At 39.7% G+C, this 12,518-nt stretch overlaps 1 protein-coding gene across 1 annotated transcript in view; it reads left to right on the top strand.

The window, feature by feature from the left end:
- Nucleotides 1-10,707: 10,707 nt before the first annotated feature.
- Nucleotides 10,708-12,518, top strand: part of LOC149795349 (uncharacterized) — an 86,063-nt gene continuing 84,252 nt past the window's right edge. The window contains exon 1 of the mRNA XM_089965124.1: nt 10,708-10,939. The gene's annotated coding sequence lies outside the window, so the exon portion shown is untranslated. The remainder of the gene's footprint in view (nt 10,940-12,518) is intronic.

Genomic DNA, 12,518 nt, shown 5'->3' with positions numbered 1-12,518 from the left:
ACAAGAAGCCCATTTAGTCTCCTGTTCTGTCAAACACTTGGTCGAAAAAATGACGGAATTGATCAAGAAAAATTGCTATGGATGTCAAAACGATCATCCCAGTCAAATTCAATACGATAAATGCCTGATGCTGAGTCAAGAAGAAAAATTGGACGAGTATCTGGACGAAGCTTGGAGTCTCATCTCGGACGAAGTCGTATTGCACCAGTGGTATAAAGACTTGTGTGAACATTCTTGTCCACATTAACCACTCAAGAGATCGATCGTATCGAAGCTCTCCTGAATCAGAGTGAGGAGACGAAGCGAAGAAACGGTTATTTGTCAGACATTTTCAAGCAAAAAGTCAGGATCGAATTAATCACTTATTATTACCTGTGAAGAAGAAAACACACAAATCAATGGATACCTGGGAACTTTATTACCTTTCGAACCACAGTTCGTATACGGCTTCTTGGAATCCGGTCGTCTGTGCTAAAGATGAACTCCCTCATCGCAAACCTCAAGACCATCTAGCTTATGTGATCAACACAGACGACAGTCATCTCCCAGGAACCCACTGGGTAGCCGTCTACTTTCCTCAAGAAGGATGTGTGGAATATTTCGATTCGTACGGATTGCCCCCTTTGGAAGACGATATCATTGACTTTATGAGAAGAAATGCTCAGACCACCCGATTCAATAATGTGAAATTACAAGGCACAGATTCCTTGGTGTGTGGACAGTACTGTGTGTATTTTCTGCATCATCGCAGCCTGGGCTATTCCTTAGAACATTTAGTGACTCATTTTGATCCTCGTTCTTCTTCAAGAAACGATGTGAAAGTAGATCGATGGTTTTGTGACCATTATGCTTATCTTTTGTTTCAAGCTAGGAAACGTAGTGTCCATCAATGGCCTAATGACTTCCAACAATGGAAATCACAATTTCATTCACAACGTTGTCAGCCCTGTTTAAAGTAGAGTGTGAATTGAAAAAAATGTTTGTCATTTTTTTGATAAAATGTTTAATGTTATATGGTTGGATTATTGTTAAAATATGTTAGAGTTGTTGGTTAGTGTTAAGTGATTTTTGAATAAAAAATGTTGTATTTTGAAAAACAAATGCCTTTGTGGTTTGTTTGGCTATAAAAATGTTGATTTATGCTCTTTGACTTCTTACTATCCCTCTCATGACACTCATTGAACGTTGCGGCTCGAAAAAACCGTGGAGGGATGTTTTCCTTCACGTCCGCGCTTTGACTTTAAGAACCGGGGCAGTTTCCAGTCTAACCATCCATTGTCGACTCATCCTTCTACGAAGATGTGCTCCAAACTAGCTAAGCTAAACGAAGCCTACGTGAATTTGCACAGGGTCAGACACAGTCTGATACCGAAGCCAGAAGAGATAGAGAATGTGAGAATGCTAAAAGTCACTGAAGACCTGATAGAAGAGCTCTTCAGAGAAGATGTGAACAGGGAGAAAGAAGAATGGACAGAGAAGTACAGACTTCAGAGACAGCAGCAACAGCAACAACAACAACAGCAGCAGCAGGAACCTGAACCTGAGAGAGGCTTTGTCGATTGTCGTATCGACACCAAAGAGTTCTTCTTCTCTTTCCGAAGAAGCAGACCTATCGTCAGAAAGTCTATCCTCAGAGGACGTCGCATTCTTAGAAACTAAAAGATTGCCATAGCAAACAAAAAACAAAAAAAAAAACCAGCCCTTTTCAGGGTTACCCCAATACTCTAGAAAAGAAATAACAATCGATTTGCCAATGTGTGTAGGTAGAGTAGTGTGAATATAAACACTAACTCTTTTTTATAGTGAGAGGGTATGTGTTTGTGTATAGGATTGTGTGTTTGTAAGTGCTCACGTACGTTGCTGTGGATAGTAGATTAAGATCATGTTTTTGACTGTTTGAGGTGTGGGGAGAGTAGATTTGGGGGTTTGATTGGATTTTTTGCGTATGTGGATAGTATATTGAAGTGATTAATGACATTTTTTTAGAATAGTAATGGGTAGTATAAAAAAGTGAGTGAGTGTTTCTTTTAGGTCCGCGCGTTGTTTTGGTCATGATCTAGGTAAGATCAATTTTATGTTTTTAGGGGGATGTTTTCCATCACGTCCGCGCTTTCAGTATAAATTGAAACTCGCTGGGCAGTCTATCTAGCCTTGTTGATTGATGAAGAGAATGAATACCAGAACTGTAAAGCTTCTAGAACTCCAGATGCACCTGGAATATGCCAGGCGCCTGTTGAACGAACTGGCCGCGGAGGCCATTGTCGAAGAGGGAAGGATGAGAGAGGACGAGGAAAGAAGAAAAAAAGAAGAGGAGGAAAAGGAGAGAAGAAATTTCAGAATCCCAGAGACAGAAAATTGGGATTCTGAAGCCACATATCCCGCCTCTGCTCTTCCCCAAAAAGAGTGAAAAGAGACTGGGGAAGAAGATGTGTGTGTGGCGCCAGGCCAGCAAGGTGCCAGCATTAGATAGGTGCATCTGGAGTTAAAAACCAACAGCCCTTTTCAGGGCTACCCAATACTCTAGAAAAGAAATAACAATCGATTTGCCAATGTGTGTATGTAGAGTAGTGTGAATATAAACACTGACTCTTTTTCATAGTGTGAGTGTATGTGTTTGTGTGTTTGTGTTTGTGTGTTTGTGTTTGTAAGTGCTCACGTACGTTTGTGTGAATAGTAGATTATGGATTTGTTTATTGTTTCTTAGCGTATGTGGAGAGTATAGTTTGGGTTTTGTAACTGCTCACGTACGATTGTGTGAATAGTAGATTATGGGTTTCGTTTTAATGATTTGCGTGAGTAAATAGTAGATTTGGGGTTTGTTAAATGTTGCTTCACTTATGTGGATAGTACATTATATGAAATGAGAAAGTGGGGGATGTTTTCCTTCACGTCCGCGCTTTAACTATAAGAACCCACAGTATTCGTCGTTCAAACCATTCTACAAAGAATAAAAAAAGAAGATGGCTTCGAACCAGCTCGATAAAATGAAAACATTGCAAGACGTCCTGGACAATTTAGGTACGATGGAGCAAATGTTAGTGAGGTTAAACGAGGATCACTATTCTTATAGCCCACATAGAGTGAAGATGGAGATTAACAACTTAAGAAAAGTAAAGGAAATGATAAGTGCTGTGAAGAAAGAAATAAAGGAGAAGGAGGATGAAGAGGAAAGGATAAGGATGAGAGTATGGAACGAGAAAATTGAAAAGGAAGAAGAAAATGAGAAGAGGAAGAAAGAAGAGGAGGAGAAGCAGAAAGAAGAGAAAAAGAAAGAAAAGAAGAGAAAGAGTGTAGGAGAGAAAATAAGAAGTTGGTGGAGAAATAGAAGAAATTAGAAGAAGAAGAAACCCAAAGGCCCTTTTCAGGGCCACCCACATTTCTCGAAAAGAGAATGACTTTCCATTGCCTACCCCTTTTTTATTTTTTATTTTTATTTTTATTTTTTATTTTTTTTTATTTTTAAAAAAAAAAAAACAAAAAAAAAATCCCATGTTCAATTGCCTTTGTCCCTAGAATGGATATTATTTTTTTTCTCCCATTGTTCAATTGCCTTTGTCCCTAGAATCGATATTTTTTTTCCATTGTTCGAATGCCTTTGTCCCTAGAATGGATATTTCCTTTCTCCAATGTTAAATTCCCTTGTCCCCAGAGTGGATGTCTTTTTTTGCCCATATTAAATTTCCATTGTCTCTAGAGTGTCCCAGGGTGGTTAATGTTAAATTTCCATTGTCGCTAATCTTACCCAGGGGGTGTTTTTAATGCTAATTCCCACTGTCGCTAATCTCACCCCATTCACTACTTCGGAGTGCTCGTCCGTCCATGTTCCTAAACGGTCTCCGTCGATGTCATGGTGGCGTTGACCCAGGCGATCGATGTAGATAAAACTGTCCGTGTCAAAATACAGGACGCGACCTCCTTACAGTTCTAAAGCTTCGTACAATTTTAAGCGAACATGGGCTGTCACGTAAGCCGCAATGATAACATTTCCAAATTCGTCGGCTTCTACAAAGTCTAGTACTTCTTCGTAATTGACTAAGATCAAGTCTTCACGAAGGACGTCCACGTGTTTCATATATTTAGTTTTGTCGTGAATCATCTGGAAGTAAAGGGAAGGTTCTGTCAAATCCTCTGTGATGGGTAAACACGGTCGTTGTGCCATTTTGCCACACAAGCAATTTAACATGATTTAAATCGATGCCTTCCTGCTCCCATTATTTCTCTTTCAATTTCTTTTGGTCTTCGGGAGTGTGGTTCCTGAAAGGATAGCCGCTATATTCTTGTTTCAGTTTCAAAAAGACATACACGTAGTCTGCGAAAATGTCTTTCTGAGTCTCGTTGTCCTTGTGGTATTTTTGTGTCTTGGGAAAGTGGTAAATTTCGTACACTTCTAAGAATTGGTATCCCAGGTCCAGAGCTTTAAACAATTCCACGCTGACCCACGTTCCCGTCAAGGCGCATTCTTCCTGTGTGTGCTGACATGGTCGGTTTTGGTTGCACGTTTCGACACAAGTAAAGCACAAGGGAAACATCAGTATTCCTTGGCAATGGTGAGGTAAAACGGGATGGTACAAGTCCATGGGAGGCAAGACTTTGCATGTAATCACTCCTTCGTATTGTCGAATGTTTTCCAGGTCAATTGCGGATACCCTGCGGAAAAGTGACGATATTTGAACAAGTAAGGATACAGCGAACCGAACACACGTCCGAGTATTTGATTTATTCTCCTTTCTCCTCGTCGACGTGGTACAGCAAACAAGTGTCATAATACGTCTTCCGTACAAACTAACCCGCAGGTTCAGAGGACCCACCAGGCTGTAACTTTCCACGATACGTTTAAACTCGGAATCGGTTTTCAAACGGTCATCGTACTCGTGTTCCCACATTTCCACCACTTGGTATCCTAACTTTAAGCGTCGCTGACAAGTGACAGCCAGGGTGTTTCCGGGCATAAATCGTTAGTGGTATACTAAGGAACGCGCTCTGGCGATGGTGCATGCTTCTTTCAAATAATCGATCCCTCCGTTTTCCTTGAATAAATAAGTTTCGAAATTTTGCACAGCAACGCCGTAAAATGTCCACGTCGGATCGAAAATACTTTAACATTTCTTCCTGAACGTCGAAGGGGTCTGAGGCGTGAGTGTGGTACCAAGCGAAGAAAGATTCTCGTTGTTCGGGGCGCATGTTGTCGGGGTCGTAGTAGTGAGCCTCAGGCAAATGGGGTAGAACGGCGTGTTGATTGGCTTCGGTACTGAAAAAGTGCGAAAAATAACCTTTGGCCATTTCTGTCATTCCAAAAGATTTAGGCATTCTGCTCAAAGGCATGGCCAAGTAATTCAACGAATCTTTAATCTGCACTTGTCTCACTGTCCCACTTGCATGGAAATGATTTTGGCTCCGTTCAAACTCACTGTAGGACGTTCGGTACTTTGCTCCGTATAGAATCTGAGAAGAAAATGTCCTTCATAATCAGAGAAATTGTGGGCTATCATTGTGACATTGCGATGACAATCTCCGTAACGTTTGATGTCCGCTTGACTCCACGTCTCGTCGATGGAGTCTAAGATCCATTGGGGGCGAAATTGGCTAGCGTGGTAGGTCCCAGAAAGATTTTTCACGTCCTACAGGAATCTTGCTGCAGTGAGGGCATTGACTAAAGATAGGCTCTTAGATGCACTTCTCCCACGCTCGGTGAGCCACGCAGAAATTAGGAATGTGAATGGCAGTCTCTTGGTTGCATTCGAAATCGAAAAAGATGAAATTTCCTTTCTTCTTCTGACCATCGTCTTCCTCTTGATGTTTGGAATAGTATTTGTGAATGAAGCATTCGTGTTCCAAGTCCATATTTGGCGACAAATATGACATAGTTTCTTTCCTGAACATACGTGTGCCTTGGCACTGTTGGTACGTAAGCCTTATCCACAAGTAGGGCACACTCTCAATAGCTGACAAGCACTTTTCTTCAGGCAGGGCTGGTAAGAGTGCGCTGACAAATTGTGCAATTCACACGTTCTTGTCCTTCGTCCAGATAGGGTTGAGAGGCCAAACATCTCTCACATTTCGATCCACAATACTTGTGTTGCTCTCGATTGTTATATCCAGAGTCACATTTCTCACAATAATAACTGTAAATTTCCTTTCTCCACGAAATGTTGTGATTGTTTCATCTTGACTTAAAAAAACCAAATGACTACATTTGAAACGCTATGGGTCCCTATATCCATGTCAGACTAATGTCCTCCCTATAGAAAGGGTCAGTGTTTTCCCTCCTAGTATTCATTTCACTCTCAAACCGACCAGAACGATGGAAGAGCACACACAGATCGAACTTCTGATCAGAGCTTTGCGAGGTGACATACGAAAGTTTTCTACAGACAAGTCGACGCACTAACCCCCTCCTTTCCAGATAAAAATCAAGATATCTGCTATATCTGTAAGAAGAAAGGGCGTTGCGCTACGGAATGTCCAGACCGTCAAAAAAGCAATCCCGGTGTCAGAATAGACAGAAGTCAAGATACTTGTTATCATTGTCAAGAGAGAGGACATTGGTCTTCAGTCTGCCAGAAACAACAGGAACAAAAGGATTAGATGGGTTCCGAACAGGAAAGAAAAGAACAGGTATCCTCCCAAAAGGAATAACCCAGTCACGTTCAGAAAGAGAAGAAAAAAAGATGAAAAGAAGACGATGAGAAAGCGAGGAAGAAGAGGAGAAGAGGAGACAAAACTGTGAAAGTGAAGAAATTCCAAAGAGAGAGAGAGAGAGAGAGAGAGAGAGAGAACTAAAAGACAAAGAAGTCTATAAACTTTTTAAAGTGTTGTGTTGTGAATTGGATTGTAGAACTCGTACCAGAATAGACCAGGCAGAAAATGTGTCTCTAGGTTTTGATTTTTATAATTATAATAGGAACCTACACTCAAGCACTCATTCACACGCGCACACGCACACACACACACACACACACACACACGAACATCATGGGGCAAAAAAGGTAATTTTGAGATTTAATTGATGCTGGCAAATGAATACTATCTCCTTTAGAGAGATAAGGGTGGCCCTGAAAAGTACCGTTGGGTGTTGTGTTTTTATTCCAATGTTTTTTCTTTTTAAACTCAGGAACGGGAAGTAATCAACTTTAACTGCCTTAAGCCTTTGCCACGGCCAAGGCCTACCTATGGACTTGCTCCTGTCCATGATGATTTTGTAGAAATCACTAGGGCTGGTATCTCATGTGTAGTAACAGGGTAGGATATTTGGGCTCGGGAAGGTCTTTACCTCTTGGGTCGTATTAAAGAACCTGATACATTTGTTTCAGGCTCCTTAACTCTGCCAAAATGTCTAGGAGTACATTCACCATTTGACTTTCACTGTCCTCCTTCTCTCCGTGACCTTGTTTCCTCTCTCTTGTTGTTGCTTCTTCCTGTCGTTTCCTTCTTCTTGTAACTTCTTCTCGCTGTTGCTGTTGCTGTTGAAGGAGAAAGGCTTGTTCTGCTTCTTTTTGCTGTAGTAAAAATTTCTCCAATTCTTCTTTCTGTCTCTGTTTAAAATCCTCGACATGTGGTAAAGAAGGAGAAGGTGGCGAAGGTGCTGATACCGGAACAGATTCTTGCGAAGAAGAGAGAAAATCCACAAAATCCCAATTAAAATCGGTCTCTTACGGAAGTAGGACCGTGTTGACTTTGGTATCCGCTGCTATACCATCGCTTTTCGTCTCTTCGGCAGGTGCACCCTAATTAGTCGTCTTCTTAGCTTCCGTCATGTTTGAAATCTTTGTCCCATTGGTTTACTGCGCATATACGCTAGCACATCTATGTAGGGAATGTGAGGTCACAGGCAGCTCTCTTCGGATTGGAAGACAGACTCCACACTGTGGCTTGTTAGGATTGGTGAAAAAATTTCAATCCGTTTCGATCCGCTCTTCCACTATAAATAACCAATTTACTTCATTCCCTTCACCTGTTTTCGTCACAAGATGCGGACTAACGTTGAATCATCTACCCTCGTATCATCAATGCTGTTCCGTACGGACTTACCCATGTATGTCAGAGCATCATGGACAATCATCCGGATCACCGATATGAGCGTTTGGAAAAGAAGAATCTATGTCGAGAGACAAGGCTGTCTGGAGAGAGTCGTGATCTACGGTCCAGAAGTCAGAAGAAGTTTGAGGAAGAGAAGACGACTTATGCGATGTCCTCTATGTTAACGGAATGATGTTGAAAAAAATAAAAATAAAAAAAATTAAAAAGGCCCTTTTCAGGGCCACACATGTGCCTCGAAAAGATTTGCTTTCTTGTCTAGATAGTATATTTGTTTTTTTTCTCTTCCCTGTGTGTGTGTGTGTGTGTGTGTGTGTGTGTGCGTTCGTGTGTTTGTATGCATACGCGTTCGTTTGTGTGGATAGTAGCGTGTGTGTGTGTTTGTGTGGATAGTAGAGTGTGTCTTTGTATCCGTTCGCGTACGTTTGTGTGGATAGTAGTGTGTGTGTGTGTTTGTGTGGATAGTTAAGTGTGTGTTTGTATGCGTGCGTGTACGTTGTGTGAATAGTATATTTGGGTTTGTGTGGATAGTAGAGTGTGTGTTTGTGTGGATAGAGTAGTAGAGTGTGTGTTTGTTTGCGTTCGCGTACGTTTGTGTGGATAGCAGATATTGGGTTTTTGATAGTAGATTAGGTTTATTGTTTTTTTTAAACAGAAACGTCACACAAGTTGAGGCTACAAATAGATAGTGAGTTTTTCCAAAGAAATTTCCCATAAGTTGTAGCTATAAATAGATAATGGGGTTTCATAGGAAGTTCAACAGGTTATATCTATAAATATATACTAGGTTGGTTCATAGAATTTTCCTAGAAACTGAGATTATAAATAGTTATTAGGTTTATCCATTTTAGTCTAAATTCTGGGACTATTTCGTCATTTTAGCGTTACCTTTAGCCACATCCATTTTGGCGTTTGTCCTTTCCTTGGTTATAGCTATTTATATCATCATTACAATTATGCAAATTTATTAACACCGCCAACATAATTTCGGGTCTAGGTAATGCTTTATAAATAAATCTCGGGCTCGTATTGGTATATGTTTGTCTCTTTCTTTGTTGTGTTTGACCAGCTACCCCTAAATGACATATTAAATAGCGCACCTATATACAAACTATCCAACTAAAATCTCAGTACTAACCTATAATGCCAGGAAACCTTAGAAACACTAACTGACAATGAATAATTACACCCCAGTCGGAAAAGCCACCACACAACCATGTCCTTTAGAAAGGAAAAACAGGGTGACACCTACAACTCTTTACCAGCATGTGCTGGAACGGAGTCTTGGGGTGCCAACATAACTACTATCGTTACCCTTAGACAGGCCCTGTACAATTTCCCCATTGTGCCTAGGCAGGCCCGTCCATGTTCAATTTCCTCTTGTCCCTAAATAGTCCCATGTTCTATTCCTTTTGTCCCTATACAGTACCAACCTATGTTAAACTTTCCCTTGTCCATCTATAGTCCCAGCCATGTTAAATTACCCTTGTCCTTATACGTTCCCTGAGTATTTTTCCTTATATGTTCTCATTTGCTATGCGATATCAATCTATGTCTATGTGTTGTATGTGTTATACATGTCTATGTCTATATCTCTCCTGTATTTGTCTCTCCCTAGAGTAGCCCGTATTCAGGTCAAACCTTTGCTACAATGTGACTAATGTTCAGTACCATCACGTCACCTCATCTGTTCCATTCCTATTACCGCTATATAACAACCCCACTTTCCCTTGACGCTATACAGGCCCAATATTCCCTATTTTCAGTTACCATTGACGATAAACGTGCCCAGGGTGATATGAAAAGTCTTGACTATATATGTAATTTATTTTTCCATTGACGCTATATCGCCCCCATTAACTACTTGGTGTGTGTGTGTGTGTGTGTGTGTGTGTGTGTGTGTGTGTGTGTGTGTAATTTGGATTTTTAACGTAGCTTTACAATAAATTCTGTCATATCGCTACGATGTCTGCAGTGTAGCAGTTTATAGTGATGTCTAGCATTGGGACATTATGCCACAAACACGTAGCATGATGTCCCACCCAGTCACATTATCCTGACACCAGGTCGACCAGTCCTAACACTAAGCGCCAAGCGAGTCAGCTGTTAGTACCATTTTTTAAAAAAAATAGTCTTTGGTATAACTCGGCCGGGGATTGAACCCACAACCTACCGCATCCGAATCGTGTTTGTCGAGGTCCGTTAATATTTATAGGATTTTCCTATGTAATTTTATTCTGAAACTAATCTTCCAGAAAATGTATGTTTGATTATATGTACAAATTGTTTTTTTTTTTGTTGTTGTTTTTTTTATAGTGTAAGGTATGGAGGATAAACATGACACATTTGTTTTTGCATGACGCCCTCTTTATATTTCCCGCCCAGACAGGCGGTTGCCACCTTGCGTCTGCTTAGATTGAAAGTAGTTCTCTTCTGTTTGGGAAGACAAAATTCGCCGTGGAGATTATTAATGCGCTTGTCAATTACAAATATATTAAAATAACAACTCCAATCCCATTAATTAAATTTTTTCATATTAAATATACAATGTTTTATTGCTGAATGTTTTTGTTTTCCAAAACGTTACGGTGATCAATCATTATTTACTGATTTATTGAGGGTTAGTATTGTTTAGATTCTGTGTATCCGGCGATTTACAGATAGACAGCTCTGCCTCTTGGGAGGATTGCGTGTTGTTTGTATACTCATTAGAGTTTTTTCGTTAAATATTACTGAATTAGATCCACACTTTCGACTGAAATGCAGTGTACATGAGAGGGATTCCTATGTGTGATGCATTCGAACGAAGAATGCAAACAGAGAGCAGAGGAATCCTTTGCAGCTTTGTAATATTTGGTAACCAATAACTTCGTAGTTTTGACATCCATCGAAGGAGGATGTGCAGGTTGGTCTTCCGCATTACCATAGCCAAAAATCAAAACTTGAGTACCAATGAATTCCATGTAATCTGTTTCAGGTTATTTTACCGGGATACATTATCGATCGTTTTATATAAAACGTTTTTTGTGCGTCTATTTTGACCTACGGTGACAGGTTCACAGTATTAACTAGTGACGTCGCCAATGGCTTGTGAGATTTTGATAAATCAAGGTCTTCATTTTTAATATTAATTATTTTATTAAACTTCAAACTGTTTTAAGTGCAAGAAATTTTTTAGTCCTTTCAATTATGTTACCGTTGTATGTACTGAAAGAAGTTTTGGTATTTGCACTCGGCACTATTTTCCAAGCATTTGTGTCGAAGCAGGTTTATAAAATAGTATCGTGGTTCTTTACATGTAGGCGTAGAATCAAACGTTGTACAGACAAGAATGTTATGGATTTTTATTTTTATAGTGCTCGTGACTGGAGACAATTTCTTGATTATAGTAGGATTTATTCCGGGTTTCATCATGTGACCTTGACCTTGGAGTGTTGTAAACAGAACGTAAATAGACGTATTTCTTCATGTACTTCATTTTCTTTGTAGATTATTTGTTTGTATCAGTAGCTTTACATGTGCTGAAAGTTAATTCTCATTTCAGTCGTATGCATTCATACTGACATGATTACCAAGGCAGTCATATGCATGTGACAGAACCAGGAATGTCATTAACCAGTTGATTTAAAGATAATGATCTATTTTAGAAGTAGATTTGATCCTAACTATGTAGATTTTTGTTGACATACATTAAGAGGACTTGAGAGAAAACAAGTTTATCTTTTTTAAATATATAATACATATTCTTATCATCCTATGAAAAAGCAGCATCTTTTGAATAAGAATTGGATTCTAATGGAAAATATTGCAATAATAAGGAACAAATACTGCATTTTATTGTCAGTGAAATGAAAAAGGATGAGTTAGATATCACATAGTTCACTGCAAAGATTGTTTCATGAACTCAAAGCAGCTTTAGCTTCCTTCACAAGATCACTGATGACATCCATTTCAGTTATCACATTTCACACTTTGTATCCTGTCTATATTTTTCAAACTAAAATTCTCTTTGACTCACTTTGTATTTTGCAAAGAATGGATATTATAATCTATTTATCAGTATTAGGATGTGGTAATGACATTCAACGTGCAAAGATGTTCACAATTTTTCCTGTGGCTTGGTTTTTAATGCTGCTGACTGCTCTACATAACCACTCCAAGCCAAGTTCACCCAGAGCAGAAAGTCCCAGATTTGGACTTAAGCCTTTACCACATGTAAGTACCTTTGGACCCCTCTAACCACTCTTGTAGAAGTGCCTTTGGATGCCTTTACCCATTTTGAGCTGGTTTTTATAGTGCCACCTTTGGGGAAAACCGTTTATTAGACACTACATTCATTGATGTGAATGACCTTTGCGTTAGATCACGTGATCCCTGTTTAAACTCTAGCCATAATCTGCTATTTTTAATAACTGTTGGTTTTCCACTCACCAGAAGGGAAACCGTGGATTTCATTCATTACTTTCTGGAGTTTATGTGATCAG

The sequence above is a fragment of the Sinohyriopsis cumingii genome, chromosome 7 (assembly GCF_028554795.1).
Source record: "Sinohyriopsis cumingii isolate HCF-2022 chromosome 7, ASM2855479v2, whole genome shotgun sequence".
NCBI classification, from domain to species: domain Eukaryota; kingdom Metazoa; phylum Mollusca; class Bivalvia; order Unionida; family Unionidae; genus Sinohyriopsis; species Sinohyriopsis cumingii.
This window is presented reverse-complemented; position numbering and strand designations above follow the sequence as displayed.